At 53.9% G+C, this 16656-nt stretch overlaps 1 protein-coding gene across 11 annotated transcripts in view; it reads right to left on the bottom strand.

Annotated features, from left to right (window-relative positions):
• The window catches only part of OPCML (opioid binding protein/cell adhesion molecule like), a 335964-nt gene that overhangs the window by 132608 nt on the left and 186700 nt on the right, over positions 1-16656 (bottom strand). The window contains exon 1 of one of the 11 annotated variants that reach the window (XM_066981366.1): positions 6542-6560. The exons of the other annotated variants lie outside the window; for them this stretch is intronic. The gene's annotated coding sequence lies outside the window, so the exon portion shown is untranslated. Of the gene's footprint in view, positions 1-6541; positions 6561-16656 lie in introns of those variants that run through there. 11 annotated transcript variants of the gene reach the window in all.

Here is a 16656-nt window from a genome sequence, read left to right as displayed (position 1 = left end):
GGAGCAGAGACAAACCATGCTGCAAGGAGTCCAGAGGAGCTCTGCATTGAAGATCACACGCATAAAAGCTCAGATCCTCGGGAGAAGTCTGTGAAAGCCTGCCTCGGAGGTAGCACTGTGGGCAGACCAAGCTGCACAGAACCCCACGTTAGGACATTTATTCTTGAGCTCTTCACTAAAGGGACGGCCACAGCTGTCCCTGCTTGCCGCATGCTCGTGGTTTGATTCTGGGGGCTGATTTAAGGGGAGACACAGCGGGACGCTGCCCTTGGTCAACGGAAACCACCCCCAGCAAGACAGTTCTGCAAGCATCTGAACCACCAGATTCAGCACCGTGAGACTGACACATCGCTGGAAATAAGGGGAGCCTTCACTCGACAGCTTTTTACTCCTGGCGGGTCCGTTTAGAGCTCTCCTCGCCAGAAATTACGGTGCTATTTTTTCACTGCTGTGAGGAAGCACTCACAGCACGAAGCCAAAAGCACCGGAGCAGAGTCCGTCAGCTCGATGGCACCGGGGCTGCTCCGTGTTTCGCACAGCCCCGAGCACAGCTTGGCTCCTGACTACGGCCCTAAGCACCACGACAGCAATAAATACCCAAATATCCCAAAAACATCCCCAGCTGGACCACGCTGGGGGAAGCCAGATCTGAGTTGTTCTGCCTTCTGCAGCCCTGCAGAGGGAAACCTCCATTCCCAACCCTCGTGTTATCCCCGGAGCATCCCGGTGCCACCCGGGCGTCCTCACCCCGAAGGACTCCTTGCAGTCCGGGCTCCCAACAGGCACCGCCTTCCTCTTCCCTGCCCACACCTTTCTGTCTAACCAGCGCTTGGTATTTGAGTCTAAAGGTTAATTAAGTGTGGCTGCAAGAATGAAAGGCCACAATCAATTACCGCGCCTGCTTGTCCATTTGAGTCAATTTTTAATCATGGTGATTTGGTATTTTGGGAGGCGTGGGGTGAGGAGAAGGGCAAAATTCTCTTTCTTCCTCTCTTTTTAAAAGATATTTATTTGAGCTGGATGGTTCCCCAGGCTCCAGGCAGCGTGCCTTCCCCTGGCACCTGCCACCTTCTCTCGCCTCCCCTTTGTCTCTGCACAGCTCCAGCAGAAGGACGCCGGCGGAGATGGGGAACGTGAGAAGAGCTGTCTTTAAAATATTCCCATCGCAGCTTTCCAGACCCGCTGCCTGCCAAAAAGCTCAGCCTGCCCCGAGCCCTCGGGGCTTTACCTGAGCCCAAAGGAAGGAGCACGCATGCACGCGTCCCCGCGCGCTCCTCTCCAGCAGCAACCTGAACCCCTGCCCATCACGCCCATGAGCCTGTTTGCTCCATGACACACCTCCGAACCCCCCAAAAAGGACAGGGCTGCCCATTGCGACCCATCCACACCCCCAACATCCCCCCCAAAACAAAAACCTCATCGCAACAACACGAACTCGTCCCCTAACACACGCCCGCCACCCCAAAGGCAACTCCCCCCCCAACTCACGCTCCTTCTGCCTTTTGTAATAATTAACTATTTAAAATTCTACCGGTGCTAATCGCAGCAGTCCGGGCTGTGTTCTCATTACCCGGGATCAATTCCTGTTTAATATTCACCTCCAGGGGCGGATGTGGCTGGAATGAGTTGCTGATTTCTCTCTCGCTACGCCAAAGCTAATGAGTGGCTGCTGCTATTGTAGTACAGTCACTCTCCTGTAATCAGTCAAAATAACAAGCAACAGCACCTTCCAGGGACGCGAGGTATTCTACATAAATATACATAGACAGGCAGCCACGCCAATGGACTTCACATCTCAATGAGCTATGGCCGAGGCGCAGCCTTCCCCGGCGGTGGGCGTGGGGACAAGCCCACCGCCCCGCAATTAGCTGCGGTCGTTAAGGGGCATCATTTGTAAGGGCTTGTCTGCATCTGGAGGCTCCCCAGGATTCAGATGGAGAACGGACACCTCCGCTTGCAGTCATGCACGGGCACCGAGCCTTGTGCCCCCCTAGCTTGCTTTGCTTCTACGGATACATCGGGTGGAATGAGAGGGGTGTGGGAAGTCACCCCAAATAACCCCGTGGGCAGGGTACGTGCCATGCCATAACCCACGGCCAGCCTTCCTTTCAAACCTCTCGCCATGGAAGAGCACAGAGCTCTTGCAAAAATAATAACAGTGCACAATGCCTTGGCTGCTCCCCTCAAGGCATTTGGCAACAGGTCTTGCATGCGACAGGGTTAATCTCCATCTCCCACCCGAGGGAAAAGCGGTGATAACATTTTTTCCCTCGGCTTTTGTAAGCATTAGGGGAGAGCTAAAACCCTCTCCTCCGGGGAAATCAACCCAACAAGTCGTGCTGGTGGGATCACCATCCTGGCATGCTCCTGGGGATGGGAAATCGCTCTCAGGTCCCGCATCATGGCAATACCACGAGGCCATCTCCCTCCCCAGAGCCCTACAGGCTCCACAGCGCTGCTACAGGGCTCAGAGGCCAGCAAAGGCAAGCTGCAATCAGAAAAGCAACCACCACCACCCCAAAACCGCCCCAACCACCACCCTCCCAAATCCCAGCTCCAAAACCAGGTGCGAAGGGGGCACTCGATCCAATGCAATTTGCCCTGAGGGCACCCAAAGCAGGACACAGCACCCAAAACCCCAGCAGAAGTTGCCGGACCTAAGTCCGAGGTCTTTGGGGTGAGGCGACCCGTGCCGAGCTGCCCCGCTCGGGAACCTGCGGCACCGGGGATGGGCGATGCCCTGCCTGAAGCCCGAAAGGACACGGGGGGAGAAGCGGGTGCCAGTTCTCATCAGGCCTCATGCGGACAGGTCACAGGAGGGGAGGAAAATGGGAGCTGGCAGGGAGCCTTCAGCCAAAGACCAAACAGGGCTGGGTTTGCTCCTGAGCAGCAATTAGGGGCAGAAAATTCAGCAGGCTCCTTGGCAGGGGCAGTTGTCTGCTGGGTGCGTGACAACGGCAAGGGGCTTGTATGGCTTTGCCAGGCAGGACCACAGGGGAAACTGAGGCACGGGAAGCAATGATGTCCTCTCCCTGTTATCTCAGGAGCGTGGAAACATTAAAAAATTGGGATTTTGCCATTAAAGTTTTAAAGCAGGATTTTTCTGTCCCCCCAGATCCATCTAACATAAGGCACATTAACTCAGCACAGCTATGCCGGTGAGGACACGCGTACGCACACCAACACAAAACCTTCACACCCAGAAATAATTAGGATTTATACATACTCCTGCCCATTAGACCACTGCCAGCTCCCTTCCTAGGGCTGTGATTGCCCCTGCACATCCCACCCCGTGCGACTGATCCCTTCCCACCAACACAACCCCGTTTTCTCTATATAGAGAGGAGCAAGAAGTCTTCCTAACAAAAAGGACACCTATGGATGGATGTCCGAGAGTCCTGGGTGTGGGTTTGGTTTGACCGATAGCAAAACCCTACCAAACCATACCAATACCAAAACCATACCAAACCCGGTACGGTTTGACCGATCAGCCTGGTTATCCCAAAGAGGGAGAGGAAACTTTGAGCCTGCAGGGGCACAGCCAGCTCCAAAGGGAGATGGAGAAGCGCCCAGCTCCACTCCGGCGATGGCACAATTAATGGAGCAAATGGAAATTGTGTACCTGGTGCTTGTCCATCACCCCCCAACAGCTCGCAAGGGAGGAGAAAACCACAGATGCCTCCAGGCAGTTTGCTCGCTGAAAATCAATAACTAGTATTAAAAAATGGATCCAGTTCCCATTGGAACAGACTGCTCAGGGCCGTGCCATAATTCTGCAGAACAGTCAATATTTACTGTAAGTGTCTCAAATAAAGATTGAGCTTCGATTTAGTAGGATCGTTACTGTGCGTTAATAATATGCCAATTGATTATTAAACATATTTACTGAGGGTATGAAAAATAGGCTAGGAGATGAAAGGGCATCTGACGCAGGAACATGATGTTAACTAGGGAACCTAATTGTGCAGAGCTGCATTAGCCAAATTATCTTTCTGTCGTTAGGAAACGTTTTATAAAGGCATTAAAATGCTACAGATAGCGAAACAATGAATGTTCAGAGGAGTTGGGCAGGACGACAAACTGCCTCCCAACAAGGCACTGCACGCGTCTGCTTCTCCCTTTGCACCACGGTGGCACTTGGAGTCCCCAGCGCCTCGTGCCGGGTGCCCCCAGCTCTCCCTGCCCCGAATATTAGACACCAAAGACCGAAAGGAGACCCAAAACCAAGCCACGTCTGCAGGTAGCCTCAGTATCATCTGCTCCAGGCCTGCACCGTCCTCTGCCCGTGCCACAGCCCCTCTCCTGCTGCCGGGTTAATTGGGGCACACGCGGCCACCACGTCTCCCTGGGCACCGCGATGCCTTCCTGCCGTCAGAGCGCGCACGCCAGCTCGGCGGTGACATTTGGTGGCCGTCTTGAACGCGGCTTTTTGCTGCTTGAGGATTTTCACAACGTGTCCACAAATGTCACTTCAAGTAACACTTCTGGCTAAGCAGTCGATTCTCACTTTGAAAATACAGGGAAACGTCAATTTCTGCATGTTTTCCTCCTATTCTAAATCATATCCTCTTACTGAGAAAACAGCATAACTGAAGGGTTTTTTTTTTTCTCCTCCTTCTTCCACAAGCTCTTGATGAAATGTAAATGATTTTCAACTTTGATCTTTATACTTCTTGGCTGTTTCTAAGTAGGTTTCTTTCCTAACGATTGGACTCGAGCTTGCTCTCGGAATAAAGCTCTCTCCTCCAAGTCCTTGCCATGCAAAACCGAGCAGCCCAGCGCAGTAGCTCAGAACAGTCCACTCTTTTTTCTACCCGTGGAAATCATTTCCATTTGGGGTTATATATCCCACTGCTTCTACTCAATGTGCTGCTGCTCACCAGGCATTCAAATTCTGCTCATCTCATGCCGCAGGGCGATTCTGAACGCACCAAAGGCCAGGCTAGTCGGCCACGGGATGCTGATCGGATTTGTGATGGGAACAGGAGCCCCCCGAGCCCACGGAGGACTGGGATACACAGCCTCGCATCTTCCCTGGAGGTCTGGGTGGAAAGACTTCATCCAGAGCTGCCCGCCACGCGTGGCAAAGCCGCCGCCCTGGGATCCTGCAGAGCTGGGCTTTGCACGCTCTGCACTGGAAAAGACTCATTATGTCTGGGCTACTGGGCACATTTTGAATACAGCTGGTAAATATATAAATAAATATATATATATAAGCGTACAGAGATCTAAAGCATGACTACTTTCCCACCACCACCTCCAAAAAAGAGGGAATTAAAATTAAATTCGGACCCAGAAGACACGATGCTCTCCACGAGGGATGCTTCACGCCTCCGTGCCCGCCCGCGCCGCATCCCCGCTCTGCCCAGCCTCAAAGCCCGAGCTCCCCACGTGTGGGTTTGATCCTAGTCTCCGGGCAGCCAAGGCTGGATAATTCATGCACTCCGAGGCAGCGAGAGAAGAAGAAAGGTAAAACTTGCCTTCAGGCTTCCCACCCCCCTCCTCCCGAGATGCTCCTGCCTGGTGCCGGTGCAGGGTTTTCTGCTTTCTGCTCCAAAAATCGGCTCCTCTATGCCCTTTGCTGGGGGCAGCTGGCAGGGACCCCACTGCTGGGCTGCCCAGCACCCCGAGCCCCGACACGGCTCGGCTGCCAAATCCACCTCCTCAGCCTCTTCCCACCAGTTGTCAGCCCGTCTATTTATTTAAAAGCGGGAATCCTGAAAATCCTTGGTGATCTGTAACTGCCTTTCATCAGAGGATTTCGGAGCATTTTCCAGACATGAACAGAATGAGCCTCCCTGCTCCCCGAGGAGGGCAGTAAGTAGGATTAATCCCAGTTCAGGAAACTACAGCCTGAGAAGTGAGGAGAGGGTAAAAAAAAAAAAAAATACAAGGCAAGAAATCACTCCGAGGCCCCAGTGCCTTCGATTTACCTTCCTCTGCTTGAACTGCCGTGTCCCGAGCCCCAGCACCGCTCAGCCCCTGGCTGAACAGAGCCCTGGACCCCAATTCCCCCACCCCAAAAGGACAATTCCTGTCTCCTCTCCGGCATTTTGGTGTCCTCCCCTCCCTGCCCTCCAGGGAGGCTGGGGAGAGACCCAGCCACGCCAGGCCCCGGAGAGACGCATGAACCCGCTTGCAGGATGTGACTTTTTTTTTTTGCGGTGTTTGATGGAGACGGAAAGCTCCCTCAGCAGAGACGGCTCCGCGGCAGGCACCGCCGCTGCCGGAGGGAAGGTGACGGATAGGGGAGCGGATGGCTCTCCGTTTACCTCTCCTGTCTGCCTGCCTGCTGCCGGAACGAAGATAATCTATGAGCGGCAGCGTGCATCAGCACCGCTCTCTCCCCCGGATAAATCAGAAGGGCGAAGCCGCGCTGAAGGCAGCGCTTCCCCGAGCCGCCCCCCGGCGTGCCCGCAGCACCATCCGTCTGGTGCTGAAGGTCGAAGAAGCCCCCGAGGATGGGAGAATCACCACCAAGAGGGCCGTGCTCCATCACTCGCAGGGCGGAGACGACACGGGCAGGGTGCTGGTGTCCCACCTCGCTCCTCCAGGTGAAGCCAACCCGTTTTCCACCCGAGCCGCTGGCCGTCCCCACAGGATGGGGCATCCGAGGGACGGGGGCGGCATTGCTTGCAAGGGTTGGGTAGGCTGGTCGGCTCTCTGCTGTGCCCCGTCTTCGTGGGCAGCCCTCGGGCACCTCCTTGTCTCAGGGGTCACGGGATGGGTTTTTGGGACCGCTCATCAGCGACCGGGTCCGGCCCGAGCGGTCGGAGGGCAGCCCAGGGGTACCAGGCTCTGCCCGGGCGGCGTGCCGCAGCGCCGGGCCCGGGGGCTGTGATTTATCAGCCCCGTGGACGCGGTCGGTAACCTCATCCCTCTTTGTGACACGGCCGTGATGGAAGAGGTGGCCGGCAGGCATTTCACGGGCCCTGACGTGCGCCCAACCAAGCCATCAAGCAGCCTCCCCCGGGCTCCCACCCCAAAGGCAGCTCAGTCCTCTCCCGCCCTGCGCCCTTATCCACTCCCAGCTCCTTCCCAGGAACTCGGTAATGGCCATAATCTATCTGCTGCACAACTTAATTAAAGTCAGTGCCAGAGCGGAGCTGATCGAATCATCGATGCCGCCCCGGATCCTGCGCTGTCACTGCCCCGAGCACCCGGCTCCTTCCCCGCCTGGCGCTCAGGGCTTCGTTTGATTTGCGGTTTTCCTCGACCAAAGCTACGTCTTCCTTATTTGCTCTCCTCCACGGCGTTTGGCAAGCCCCGAGCTGCAGCACAGAGCTGAGCTCTGCCCAGCAGGCAGAGGAGTGCGTGCCCGAAGCCTGCCCCATCCCCTTCCAGGGACATCATTGCTTCCTTCCAGGTGGTAACAATAAAATAGGAGGAAGAAGCAAAAGGGAGGCTAGGGGTTACAACACAGGGTGTAATAACAACACGGGGTGTAATAACAACACGGGGTGTGAGCCTCACACTCAGGCAAGAGTAAGGAGACTGGTGCAGTTTCCCAATGGGTTTGGCGGTGCCCAGCTGCCATTCCTGAGCCCCTTTTCCCCCAGGGACACGCGCTGGGAGCCCCCTGCCCACCCTGGGGAGCAGGGTGCTGGCTCCAGCTGCGAGCACACGGTAAGGAGAGGCAGGCTGGCCCGAGGCAATGCAGGCTGGGCGAGGCGGCATTTGTCTCTGCCAGTCGCAAGCCATAATTGGTCCCCGCTTTACGGAGGAAAAAGAAATAACCTACATCCAAAACCACCTCTCCAATCAATAAGCATTTGTCCTTTGCATCTGTGGCACGGTGGCTGTGGGCTCCCTGGGGCTGCTGCCAGCCGATTTTTCTTCTCCTTTCTCCTGCCCATCACTTAAGCTAGGTGCTGAGATTCACCTCTGGACCCCCTCTGTCCCCCAGGCCGATCAATAACTAACCCTCTGCTAATGACCTTTCCTTCCCTCTGGAGGAGCAGATCCGTCAGAGAGCTGGGACAAGCCAGGAGCTTGCTCATCCCTTCTTGGACAGTGACTAATTGCTGCCATTAGATGCAGAATTACAGACAAAGAATGAAGGCAGGGAGATGACTGACCCCATGTTTAATGCAACTGATGTCCGAGTGTCCACCGCTGCCGCAGCGCCGGGGGAATGACAATGCAGCACCGAGGCCAAAGTCCTCCCGGGGCCGGTGTCCGGCCAGCCCGGCCTCCTGGCTGCAAGGCTGGGGAGAAGGGAGCTGGCCACGAAGGTTTCCCCTCCTAAAACACCTCTCCCGCTCGGACTGGAGGGCTAGGAGGAGTTTAAAACCTCTTGCAGGGCAATGTTGCACCTTTCTCTCCTCTCTGGGTTGCTTTTGAAGGTCTCCAGCCCAATTCGGAGCCTGCCCAACACTCCCCTACAGCTCGGGGGGTTTCCAAGACAGCCCCAAGTCCTACACTTGCAAGCCCTGGAATCAACCCGGCCCAAACGCATCCCCAGCCCTCCTCTTGCACTGGCGATGCAGCCGGGCTGGACCCACTGCCACGGGTGGCTTGGTGGCACACAACGTCCCCAGGGGGCTGCTAGAGCTTGTGCCACACCAGGGCCAAATGGGAAGATGCTTTTTGACTTGTAAATGGAGAACGCTGCCTCAGAAAGCCACTGGAAGAGAATAAACAAGCAATTCCCACCAGTGTGGAAAGCAGAGGGAGCTTTTTGTTGTTGCTATCGTCATCACTGTTGTTTTCCTCCCTGCAAACCCCAGGCCAGACTCTCTCTTTTTGTAAAGCATCTCTCTGATATGGAAAATTTCAGCAGCTTTCTGTGCGCAGCTGAAGCAACATATTCCCATCTCAGCTTTGCCTGCCTGTCTTTATGCATCTGATTGAGCCCGACGCTCTGCACTTCTGCCAGTTGCAGCTCGCTTTGGATTCAGAGTCAAGTTCCCGTGCGCAGGTCTTTTATGGCACATTTCTAAGCCTCGAAGTGTCAGGCACAGAGCGCAACAGGCATTGCAATTACCCTGCTTTGGATCAAACCCAGCCCCAAAATCGACAGGCACCTCTCCACCAGCTCCTCTCATGGGATTACCGAGGAATCGGTGCAAACTGTGGAGCTGAGCAGCACGATCCTGTCCAGTTAAAGATCCCACGGGGTTCATCAGGAACCTGTCTAATTAAAAATCCCACGGGGCTCATCAGACAGAGCCCCTTTGGGACTGTGACCCCAGGTGTGACCCCGCTATCTCCTGCCACACAGCAGCACGAGGCGGGCCGGGTCGGCGACAGAGCCAGAAGAGAAACCACCTTTGGGATTTGCCTTGCTGCCACGACCGGATGGATGTCATGTCTTTGTTAGGATAAGAAATGAGTGGTCATTGGAGTCAAAGCAATTAAGAAGAACGATTACCATAACACATCCTTCTTGCCTGTCTGCTCCCTTGCTTCGCTTCCCGTCTCGGCACCTTCCCGGGGAAAGTTTGTGCGGGGCTTCGCACGCCCATCCCTTAACCCGAAGGGCTCAGGGCTCTGCCCCATGGCACCAGGAGGGGCCGGGCGGATGGGCACCAGCAGCACCCGCCTCCTGCCCTCCTCCGGCTAGCACAGCCGAGACGATTCACAGAATTAAAAAGTACTTTGTGCTGAATTTTTTCTCCAGGTGCCATAAATATTCACCAGCGCATCGGCTCCTCCGCTGCCATCCCCGCCACCGAGCGCGGCGGCACTCCTGCCTAGGGCACTGTTCTAATAAGGCAGAAGCAGGGGAGTGAAGGGCCATATTTTTGGCTTTTTTTTTTTCTTTTCCTAAGCCATTTCAAGTGTCCCTTGTGGGAGAGGAATGCAGGAGACGTCTTCTAACCACACACACCCGTATCTATCTCAGGAGCGCTATCAGCGGCTGCAGACAGAGACAGGAGGCACAATTGCCCAGACAAAGAGAGATTAGACAGACAGACAGACCAAGAGCAGGAGAAAAATGTGGATTTAAAGCATTATTCATCTAGAAAGACTTCCAAGTGCCTTGCAAATAGAGGAAAACTTTGCAGAATCATGCTCTAAAGTGCACCCACTCCACGCTCATGTTTATCAGCTCGCCCAGCGGAATACTAAACCAGACTAAAAAGCCAAGCTAAAATTATCTCAGGTAGAGGGAAGCAAAGCGCCAGCCCTCCTGCAGTCATTTGCATTGCACCTGGAGCTACAACGGCCCCCAAGGGCAGGACCCATCCCCTGAGACCTCCACGCCACCTGCCCCGGGAGCAGGATGAGCACCCCGTGTCCTCCCCGGTGCAGCACCCCTGCCCAGACACAGAGAGAACAAGCCCCAGGGCACTCCTGGGGCCAAAGAATGAACCCAAGCTCACGGGGGCCTCCTTTCCCCTGACCAGAGCTGTGGTCACAAACCACTAATTGAATCTCAAAGGCAAATACAGCTTTATTGGGGTACCACATTGGTGCAAATCACAGGAGAGCGTGGCGCAGGTGGGTGGAAAAGCACCCACCAGGAGCGCTGGGCTCTACTGACCCGTGCAGGAGCTGATCCATGCCCTACGTCCCCAGGACCCGAGCAATTTCTGGTGATGACCGACCTGAGGATATATATATATATATAAGGCAGCGAAGGATGCTGGAGTGGAACAGTTGCTCTCTATCCCAAGAAGCCCAAGCTGCCTCCCTCCCGCTAACCTATTTCTATTCACTGCCGGATCACACACGGTGAGGTTTGTTCTCTGCTTGATTGGCACGCACTTAATTAATGTTAATGGAGCACTGGCATCACGATCAAGGAGAGACTTTGAACCCCAAAGTATACTAAATCTAAAGAATTACAGCAGAATTCATGGCCTAATTACAGAGCATTGTTGAAATACCACTTAAATATAGTGATTATTAAAAGCATATTATTGATTGAGGTTTAACTGCTATGTAAATAAATCTAGTCGAAGCAAACTGAGCTACAAATTCATTACCTAGCCGTAAATCCTCGATAAATATTTTTCCATGAATCGGTTGTTGTTTATTATACAATAAATGTCTTATTAAGTCAAAATTAATTGCATATTTGGGGAAACTTCACCGAAGGCTCCCTCCCCTCTGCCGCCGCGCGGGCGCTGTGCCAGGCGTCCTTTAATATCCACTTCCCGGCTACCTGCGCCTCCCGAGACCGGCGGGGAGCAGGTGCTACGGTTGCCTCCTGCCAAAGCAAATCCAGCGAGCAGTTGGCAATTAGCAAAGCTCGTCGGCTGTTCCCCCCTCCCCGGCTCCCCTGGGGGTCCCCGTCCCGTGCCAAGAGCACGTAGGAAGCGCCCGGTCCTCGCGGCGCGGAGCCCACCGGGTCTTTGGGGGCGAGGAGACATCCCCCAGCAGAGGTGGTCAAATAAAGTAAACACTTTAAGCCAGAAAGGATGAAATTTTAATGAATTTCCCCATTTCTTCCGCAACTACAGGCGTTCGGGCTCCATAGCTGGGTGATTTTCATAGGTCCCAGCAGCTAAAGAAGGAAAGAATCTGAATTCCTCCTTGGGCATGAACTATCATGATGAATAATAAATAAAATAAAAAGCAGCAATATTTTGCATCTACCAAGAGCTTTTCATCTGTGGAGCTCAAAATGATTTACAACAAAAAGTAAGTGTTAGAGGTGTTAGGAAAGCAGAATTTCCTTCCTCTGGGAAATCTCAGTAGTTCAACATTTGTTTTCATCTTGCGATAGGGTGAGAAGTTGAAAGGTTTTTCTGGAATCATCAGTTCCACAACGCTGAAATACAGAAACAGGGACTTTTTCCTTTGTTTCATCAAACCGGTGTGTTGTACCAAACCACATTTGCAATGTTTTGATGTGCCAGTTTCAAACAAAATGTCTTAGGTTGGATTTTCCCCAGGAAAAGGGGAGAAAAGAAAAAAAACAAAAAGTGGGGCACGAGAGATGCTCCTGTTTCCAGTCCCCTCCTCCTACCATCACAAATGTAAATCCAAGTGAAAACCCAGATTGCTTTCGGAAAGGACTTTGCTCAACAACGCTCGCCCAGCTGCAGCATCCCTGGCGTCTAGCTGCCGGAGGAGGAAGCCCAAGGCTCGCAGAGGCAGGAGCAAGCTCCCGCAGAGCGCGAGCACATTAAATATAATTGTTCCCGTCCTCTTCTGGCCTGTCCATCACGGAAGGCCGAGAGGAGGCAATTACTGCCTGCGCTGTGTTTTGTCCCCAGCAACAAAGGCAGCTGGAAAACTTAGCTCAGTTTGCACAACAGAACTGGGACGGGAAAGGCTGAATCCATCTACTGGAGGAAAACGGATGCTCTCATTAGAAAAGCTTAATTATTAACATCAGCCTCCAGATCTTTTCCCTGACATTCATTGCGTTTCTGACATCACTGCTCTTTGCAAACCTCCGGCATGGCAGCAACATCTCAGGGGACCGATGTCCCCACCGGTGCCACCACGGCCATCCCCGGGGTGCCCAGAAGCATCGCTCCATTGCGCCCAGAGAGCCCAAGTGCCCTCTTTTCCTTCCATGCCCGCTCCTCCCCACACCCTTTGGGCTCTGCTCTACGAAATGCAGCTTTCAGCTGCCTGTTGCATGGATTTCCTCTCCCAGGAATCGATATCCCCTCGTTACCAGCACGCCATGCCTTGAACTAACGTCGCGTTCCCATTTCTGCATCCTACGGACAGGAACGTTTGCGAAGGCTGGGTGCCGCGCAGAAGGAAACGAGGTGGTGACAGGACAGGATCGTATATATTTTCCTTGACGTACCATTTATTGGAAACACATCAGTAGCCTTTCCAGGGCTCCTGATGGAGAATTGATCGCTGGGTCATAAAACTAAATCGTGGTGCTCATAATAAGAGTAAACAAGGGAGCCAGGGAGGGAGAGCGCGGCGGGACCGCAGGGACATGCACGCGGGGTGACGAGCTGCACGAGCAGCTCTCTCGATACCTGCTCATGGTCCTCTGGGATTTAGGAGTCGATGGGGTAAATTGGGTCAATGCGGAGCTTCCCCGAGATGCCATAAATCCCTAAATAACAAAGCAGGCCTTTTTGACACTGACAAAATGGAAATGACCAAGGTGCCCACCCAGGCTGGTGCAAAAGAGTTTCTCCTCCAAGTGAGGTGCTCGCGGCCGGGTGCACCGTCACTGAGCACCCTTCCCATGACAGCGATGCCGAGCACACCCAGGGCTGAAAAACCTGAAAACTGATGGAAAAAGAGCTTTTCGCCTCAACTTCTCTCGCTGCCCGACAGGCTGTGCACATATTGCCCTATCCTCCGCAAGACGCGTGGCCCAATTACACGGCAATCAATTTTGGGAGCACTGAGGAGATAATGGAGTGATAAGAAACAGCCACTGTGGATTTGTCAATAGCAAATCATGTCAAACCAACTTAATTTCCTTTTTTGACGGTGTAATTGGTCTCGCGGATCCGGGGGGGAGGGCAGCAGATGCGATATACCTTGGCTTCATTAAAGCATCTCGCACCGTCCTACAAGTGAACTTAGGGAAGACGACACGGGCTGCACCACGGGTGGAAATCCCACCGGAGGAAGAGCTGCCGAGCACGTGCTCTTCCCCAGGGAGGGCATTTCACATGGGTTCCCCTGTCTGCCCCGGGCTGGGGTCCGTTCAGTTTGCATTTCAGCGGGGATGGGGACAATAAAGCAGAAAACACATCGGATCCTGCACAGATGAGCCTAGACTGGGAGGAGCTGCACGCCCTCCAGAAGCGAGGATTAGAAATCAAAATACTCACGATGAATTAGACAAACAGCCGAAAAATCAGCAAGATGAAATTCAATATAGACGGCTGCAAAGTAATACACTTAGGATGAAGAAATCAAACGGCGGATAGACAGCGGAACCGCGAAGCAGGGTGTGCAAACAGACAGTCAATCACAGGGCAAACACAGGCCGACCACCGCGGGGCTGCAAGGAAGCTGGGGATGGGTCTGGAGAAGTAACTCGGGCATGGGAGGTGCGGCAGAGCCCAATTGCGGATGCCAAATCCCAAGGAAGTCGCAAACACCCTGGGGAAGGATCACCCAGGATCTCTGGCTGAAGGACGTTGGGCTGGGTGGTGCAGGAAAGGGAAAATTCACGGGGCAGGGAGGAGGGAGGGATGCCGTAAGAAACTCGTGCCTGCTCCTGAGCAGTTACACCAGGAGGAAGTGGAGTGTTCTTCCAGGAGGTTTTTAGAATAAAGATCTACCGGAGATATTCTTGACCCTACGCTACCGAGACGGTGGCTGATCTCTTCATCACCTGAAAAAAACGAGGAGTGTTCTCTCCACTGCCTCGCAGCAGATCTGAAATCACAAAAAAAGCTGTTCTCTCTTTAACAAGGTCCCTATAAATCCACCGCTGCAGCTGGCTGGGAAGCACCCGCGTGTTTAAAAGCTGCTTTTATTGCTAAATGCCATCAAAGCGACGTTACAAGATAACAACAGGTGGAGGAGGAACCAAGGGTTAGGCAAAGTTTGGGCTGATATTTTCAAAGTCAGCGACGAGACAGATGTCCTGTTCTTATTAAAATTAATGGCAACTGAGCATCCCCATCTCCCAGGTGACTTTGAAAATCTCCTCCTAGCTTCCCATTTTCTGCCCAGCGCCCACATCACCGCCTCCCTCCCTCCCACCTTGGGGCTGCTGAGGGAAACAGGGCTACAAAAAAAAACAAAGCATTTGCAGCAGAATAAATTATTCTTTTTTTTTTTTTATTATTATTATCAAACTTATCTCCCTCTCTCCTGTTCTGTCATTTACATGCACAGAACTAATTGCACATTAGGAAACAGAGGATGAGGAGGGGACAGGTAGGACAGTGCCCGTCCTAGGGGACACATCCCTGCCCGGCCCCGTGGGCTCCCCGCACGGCAGCCGCCGGCAGAACTAATAACTCTGCTCGGGGCACTCATCCTCTGCCTGCAAAGCAAATCACACTTGCCGGCCCTGACAGCCCCAGCCCTGGGGAATCACATCAACTGCAAGCCCAGGAAATGTGCACAGATTACAGCCAATATTATTCAAGACCAGCTTAGGTCCCCACCATCCAGAGCGGCTAATATAGCAGGAAAAAATGCACTAGGCAGGAGTGATTTCTGACGCTGCTCTTTATAACCGGGAGAAAAGAGCACCGAGAAGAAGAAGAGTGAACAGAATGATACACTTCTGCTGCACTGCATGCCCAGGAGGCTTTAAAATATTCCTCACCTTGGCTGAGCTGGACACTGAGAGTTTCCCAGCCCAGCCGCGCTGCAGAGGATGCTCAGGGCTCTGCAGGCAGCTGCGGCATCGCGCACAGCCAGGCCATGCAAGCTGCCATGGGTACCTGCATGGTCTGGGGGAACTATTTCCTCCAGGCAGGCCTTACAGGATGCTCTGCCCTACCAAAGATACCTGCCACCTGTCCTTTGAAAGTCACACTGTGCACCCGCTGCTAATAAAGGCGCGAGTGCACCCCGCAGGGCTGCAGACCTCTGCTTCTGTTGCGTCTCCAGTAGAAGAGGCTGGCGCCATCGGTCTGGAAACACCGCCCGCCCCTGTCCTCATCGTGTTAGAGGCAGGAGAGGTCTGGCAGAGCTTTCTCCTCTCCAAATCCCCCGTCGCGTGGTGCAGCATTAAGCCACCCGACAGCCCGCCGGTGACCTGCTGCGGTCCAGGCTCAGCAAAGAGGCGTGAAGCTCCCGGCAGAGCAGAGAGCAGGAGCGAGCCTCTCCCGTCCATTTATCACGGCTACGTGGACTGCTGCTGCTTCGGTTTCGAAGGCAGCAGGGCAGAGCAGAGGCACCGAAACCCAGCTCTCCACTTAACCAAACACCTCTTCCATCTGCAATTCCTCCGCATCCTCTCATCCCCTACCATCCATCCCACCCTGGGGTCAAGATGTCTCGAGCTGATGCCAGCCCGTGGCATTTACGAGACAAACAAGCTGCCAAAAGCCAGCTCTTCCTTCCCACTCCCTTCCCAGGAGGCTGCAATTGCAGCGAGAGGGAGGGAGCGAATTATCCTTCGGGGCGGCAGCGCCCAGGTGCAGCGAGGCGGAGGAGAGGGGAGGAGGTTGGGAGCGAGCCCACGCGGCTCACACACAAGAAACATCCTTGCGGGACTAAATTGCATTCGGGATAATAAACTATCATCTTGAAACGAGTGCTCCAATTGAGTTTTGATGTAAACACTAATATTTTCTCCACTCCGCTATTCTCTTCCAGGGAGATCTCATGTATATTTCACTATGTGTCCTACCTACTATTGCTCTCATACATCAAAGGGTTCGAGGACAAGGAGCCTGATTTTGAAAACATTATTCTTTTAAAGATTTATTCACTCGTCTTGACCACCTCCTCTGCCGAAAGGGAGAAGCTCTCCATAAATTATTTTAACGCCCTATGTAAAACACGCGCAGGCACGCCGCCCCCAGATTGCCTCCTGGTAAACTTGGAGAGGGGAGAGACCTGCCGGCCCCGTCCCTCCCGGCTCCTCTCTTCCCGGACATTTCCACGTCCTCATAGTGCTGGACTACACGTTTTGCCAACCCGCTGCCCCTCTGGTTCAGCATCATGACCCCAAACAGCGAGAAACCGAGGCACGGACCTCCCAAGTGCCCTGCCCAAGGCCATGTGGGCACAGAGGGGCGGAGGAGGCACCTCCGGGCCACTTGCTCTGCCTTTCTCGTGCACTTCTGCCCAGGAAAAACC

This window comes from Anser cygnoides, chromosome 21 (assembly GCF_040182565.1).
Source record: "Anser cygnoides isolate HZ-2024a breed goose chromosome 21, Taihu_goose_T2T_genome, whole genome shotgun sequence".
NCBI classification, from domain to species: Eukaryota; Metazoa; Chordata; class Aves; order Anseriformes; family Anatidae; genus Anser; species Anser cygnoides.
This window is presented reverse-complemented; position numbering and strand designations above follow the sequence as displayed.